Source organism: Trachypithecus francoisi, unplaced genomic scaffold, assembly GCF_009764315.1.
Source record: "Trachypithecus francoisi isolate TF-2019V2 unplaced genomic scaffold, Tfra_2.0 Contig00601, whole genome shotgun sequence".
NCBI lineage: Eukaryota > Metazoa > Chordata > Mammalia > Primates > Cercopithecidae > Trachypithecus > Trachypithecus francoisi.
In genome coordinates, this window is record NW_022680759.1 from 27,708 (window position 1) to 32,964 (window position 5,257).

The following is a 5,257-nucleotide window of genomic DNA, read 5'->3' on the forward strand; positions in this document are numbered from 1 at the left end:
AGCTAGCATCAGAACATCTATGTGTCCTCCCCAATCGCAGACCTCCCCATCTGGGGCAGTCCTGGGGATGCAGGTGGGGGATGGGTGGCTGACAGTTGAGGGCAGGGGGTGTGCCCCTTCCTTAGCAGGAGACTCAGCTAGGGTGTAACGTGCTAGGTCTGTGTGGCAGGGCCAGATTCCATATACCTCGTCACCTCCTCCTCCCAGTAACCCTCTGGGGTGCCATGACTCCTCCCTGCTATGGACGGAGGAAAGTGATTGATCTGCCGGAGACATGAAACTATATGATCCTTCTTTCCACAATAAACTGGAGGGTCAAAACAGGCAAGAGTAGGTCAAGGTCTTTTAAAAGCCATACCTGAAAGGTTTCCAATAACAGTTGATTTGGTGGTAACTCAGTCACACAAACAACCGCAACAAAAGACACAACTATCAGAGAGTTTCAGGATCGCCTCAAAAACACCATCTAACATTAGGGAGTTCAAAAAGGCATGAAGTTTCAGAAATCAAACTTTATTTAAACGTCATTTGTATAAAATGGTAATTTAGCAGTATGAATAAATCATAGGGCAGAAGACAGATTGGAGACCCTGGGGCACAACTGCTGAGTTTGGAAAATTTGGTGCTGTACCCTTTGAAGCTCCCCTGCCTGGTCCCCGCGCCCCTTGCCTGCCTGTTAAGAAGAGCCTGTTGGCCGGGCGCGGTGGCTCAAGCCTGTAATCCCAGCACTTTGGGAGGCCGAGACGGGCGGATCACGAGGTCAGGAGATCGAGACCATCCTGGCTAACGTGGTGAAACCCCGTCTCTATTAAAAAATACAAAAAACTAGCCGGGCGAGGTGGCGGGCGCCTGTAGTCCCAGCTACTCGGGAGGCTGAGGCAGGAGAATGGCGTGAACCCGGGAGGAGGAGCTTGCAGTGAGCTGAGATCCGGCCACTGCACTCCAGCCCGGGCCACAGAGCGAGACTCCGTCTCAAAAAAAAAAAAAAAAAAAAAGAAGAGCCTGTTAAGAAGAGCAAATCAGGGGCAAATAGCCCAGAAGCCCAGTAGCAGAGAGACCTCCATGCCTGGAGGAGGAGTCCACCTCTGGGAGTAGGAGGAGCTGCTGGAACCCTTCCTCACAGGCTCCTTTTCCTGCTCTCAAGCACCTCCAGCTTGCAGATAGACAGCCCCAGCACCAGCAGAGTGAAAAGGTCCCGATGCAGCAGGGCTGTGGCTCTGGTAAATAAAAGAGGCCTCTCTTTAGTGAGATAGAGGAACTCAGGCTGCACACCCTGGTCTCCGACACCAAGGCTCGCACCATGCCCAGGACTAGGGGCAGCGTGGGAGCTGCTGGCTGGGGCCTTGCTTGCAATCTCCTCTCTGCCACGTCTATCTCCAGCTACGCTCTCAGCTGCAGGGTTGAGGCCAGTGGCCATGGCAGGTAGCATGAGGTCTGGCAGTTCCTCGCTTGGCTGGTCTTTGGCTATACCGGTGCAGGGCCCAGAGGGCTCTGGAGCTACCTCTAGCTGCAGTGCTGCCTCTGGATGGGGCCTTCCCCATACTATGGGCTCTGGCTCGGTAGCAGGCACTGGAAGTTCCTCTCTCTCTGCACCTGCGGCAAGAGCTGAAAAAGGAGAAAGGGTCACTGACCAGCTTTTCTGTGTCTGAGCCTCAGAGTTCAATCCCTGCTGACCAGACCCCCACTGACCAGACCCCTGAGCTGTAGTGCTGAGTCCCCTAGCAATGGCCCCTGTCAGTTGACAGACCTCTCCTCCCCTCATCAGCACCCACAGGTGATTGAAAGTCTTCTCAGGACTGAATCCCAACTCCAGGACACAGGGAGGGGCAGTTGGCCCCAGGCTCCAGGTGCTAAGCTTCATGCTTGTGCCACAAGGTCCTCTGGGCCCATCTCAAAGGGGGCAGTGATGTGGCCTGGCACACCTGGATGCGCTGTGTGGGCCTATCCCTGAGCCACACAGCCAGAGGAACAGGAGGATGTTTGTCAACCCAGGCACCCCACTCTGCTGGGTCTCCCAGGGTCCTTCCCACGGAGGCCAGATTCAGAGACACAGAGCACAGAGGCCACAGGGTGACCGGCCCAGAACGCTGGAGACTAGGGTAGGGATGACACAAGGACTCTCCCCAAACAGCCAGAAGACCCTTTGCTAGTTTCTTGGTACTTCATTTCTCACCGGCTACCCTTCCCCCACCAGGAATCCCCTTCATGCAGAGTCAATGAGGAGAGGAAGATGGTCACAGAATCCATGGAAAGAAAGAAAGCAAAAGACGGCTGAGGAGAAGAGTTGGGAGTGTAGCATTGTAAGGGTCCTACACTATACAGATTATCTGAGGGCTGGCTGTGATTAATTAAAGGTGTGTCTTGTAGACAACCATTACACACACACACATTATACACACACACATTATACACACACACACACACACACACATAGAGAGAGAGTCTTGCTCTGTCACCCAGGCTGAAGTGCAGTGGCCCAAACACAGCTCACTACAGCCTTGACTTCCTAGGCTCAAGCAATCCTCCCACCTCAGCCTCCTGAGTAGCTGGGACTACATGTGTGGGACCCCATGCCTGGCTGATTTTGAAATGGTTTCTTATAGAGACAGGATCTCGCTGTGTTATCCAGGCTCATCTGGACCTCCTGACCCCAAGCAATCCTCCAGCCTCGGCCTCTCAAAGTGTTGGGATTACAGGCGTAAATCACTGCACTCGGCTTACACGTTTTTAAGAGGCATAAATATGAAAGTCATTTGCATAAACTGGTAATTTAACAGTCTAGGGCAGAAGACAGATTAGAGACCCCGGGGCACAAGTGCTGAGTTTGGAAGATTTGATGCTGTACCCTTTGAAGCCCCCACCTAGTCCCCATACCCCTTGCCTGCCTCTTAAGAAAAGCCTGTCCCAGGGAGCAAATCGGGCAAATAGCCCAGAAACCCAGTAGCGGAGAGACCTCCATGCCTGGAGGAGGAGTCCACCTCTGGGAGCAGGAAGAGCTGCTGGAACTCTTTCTCGCAGGCTTCTTCTTTTTTTTTTTTTTTGAGACGGAGTCTCGCTCTGTCACCCAGGCTGGAGTGCAGTGGCCGGATCTCAGCTCACTGCAAGCTCCGCCTCCCGGGTTTATGCCATTCTCCTGCCTCAGCCTCCCGAGTAGCTGGGACTACAGGCGCCCGCCACCACGCCCGACTAGTTTTTTTTGTATTTTTTAGTGGAGACGGGGTTTCACCAGATTAGCCAGGATGGTCTCGATCTCCTGACCTCATGATCCACCCGTCTCGGCCTCCCAAAGTGCTGGGATTACAGGTTGAGCCACCGCGCCCGGCCTCTCACAGGCTTCTTTTCCTGCTCTCAAGCACCTCCAGCTTGCGATAGACAGCCCCAGCACCGGCAAAATGAAAAGGTCCTGATGCAGCAGGGCTGTGGCTCTAGTAAATAAAAGAGGCCTCTCTTTAGTGAGGTAGAGGAGCCCAGGCTTAACACCCTGGCCTCCGACACCAAGGCTCGCACCATGCCCAGGACTAGGGACAGTGTGGGAACTGCTGGCTGGAGCCTTGCTCGAAATCTCCTCTCTGCCACGTCTATCTCCAGCTACGCTCTCAGCTCCAGGGTTGAAGCCAATGGCTACAGCAGGTGGCATGAGGTCTGGTAGCTCCTCGCTTGGCTGGTCCTTGGCTGTACCGGTGCAGGGCCCAGAGGGCTCTGGAGCTACCTCTAGCTGCAGTGCTGCCTCTTGACGGTGCCCTCCCCATGCTGTGGGCTCTGGCTCCATAGCAAGCACTGGAAGTTCCTCTCTTTCTGCACGTGTGGCAAGAACTGAAAAAGGAGAAAGGGTCACTGACCAGCTTTTCTGTGTCTGAGCCCCAGAGTTCAACTCTCTGCTGACCAGACCCCCACTGACCAGACCACTGAGGAGTGCTGCTAAGAGTCCCCTAGCAATGGCCCCTCTCAGTCCACAGACCCCTCCCTCCCCTCATCAGCAGCCACAGGTGACTGAAAGTCTTCTTAGGACTGGACCCCAACTCCAGGACACAGGGAGGGGCAGTTGGTCCCAGGCTCTGGGTGCCAAGCTTCATGCTTGCACCACAGGTCCTCTGGGTCCATCTCAAAGGGGGCGGTGATGTGGCCTGGCACACCTGGATGCGCTGTGTGGGCCTATCCCTGAGCCACACAGCCAGAGGAGCAGGAGGGTGTTTATCAACCCAGGCACCCCACTCTGCTGGGTCTCCCAGGGTCCTTCCCACGGAGGCCAGATTCAGAGACACAGAGCACAGAGGCCACAGGGTGACCGGCCCAGAACCCTTGAGACTAGGCTGGGGACGACAAAAGGACTCTCCCCAAACAGCCAGAAGACCCTTTGCTAGTTTCTTGATACTTCATTTCTCACCGGCTACCCTTCCCCCACAGGAATCCCCTTCATGCAGAGTCAATGAGGAGAGGAAGATGGTCACAGAATCCGTGGAAAGAAAGAAAACAAAAGATGGGTGGAGAGAAGAGTTGGAGTGTAGCATTGTAAGGGTCCTACACTATGCGGATTATTTGAGGGCTGGCTGTGATTAATTAAAGGTGTGTCTTGTAGATAACCATTACTCTCAAACACAGTATATATATATATATATAGAGAGAGAGAGAGAGAGAGAGTCTTGCTCTGTCACCCAGGCTGAAGTGCAGTGGCCCAAACACAGCTCACTACAGCCTTGACTTCCTAGGCTCAAGCAATCCTCCCACCTCAGCCTCCTGAGTAGCTGGGACTACATGTGTGGGACCCCATGCCTGGCTGCTTTTGAAATGGTTTCTTGCAGAGACAGGATCTCGCTGTGCTATCCAGGCTGGTCTGGACCTCCTGCTTCCAAGCAATCCTCCAGCTTCGGCCTCTCAAAGTGTTGGGATTACAGGCATGAGCCACTGCACTAGGCTTACACATGTTTTTAAGAGGCATAAATATGAAGGTCAGTGTTGCCATGAAGTCAGGCAGGGGTTGGCAAACTGTGGCCCACAATCCAGATGAAGCCCCACTCCTGTTGTGGTGAATAAAGGTTTATTGGAGCCACAGTTCCTCCCCTGTGTTCACTTCTTGTCTGTGGCTGCTTTGGGGCTGCAGTGGTGGACCTGAGTAATTGTTGAGTATGTGCAACAAAGACCACAGGGTCCACAAAGCCCAAGATGCTTACTACCAGGTCCTTTTCAGAAAAATCTTGCTGAACTCTGGGGAGAGGGCCAGGTGGCAGCAGGGAGGCCATTGGGGAGGCTGGTATAGTAA

General features: G+C 53.9%; 1 long non-coding RNA gene across 1 annotated transcript; it reads left to right on the forward strand.

The window, feature by feature from the left end:
* Nucleotides 1-2,657: 2,657 nt before the first annotated feature.
* Nucleotides 2,658-4,839, forward strand: LOC117086942. The gene is made up of 3 exons (XR_004438628.1): nucleotides 2,658-2,698; nucleotides 4,405-4,481; nucleotides 4,800-4,839. It is a non-coding gene; the product is annotated as an uncharacterized LOC117086942 (long non-coding RNA).
* The last annotated feature ends 418 nt before the right edge of the window (nucleotides 4,840-5,257 follow it).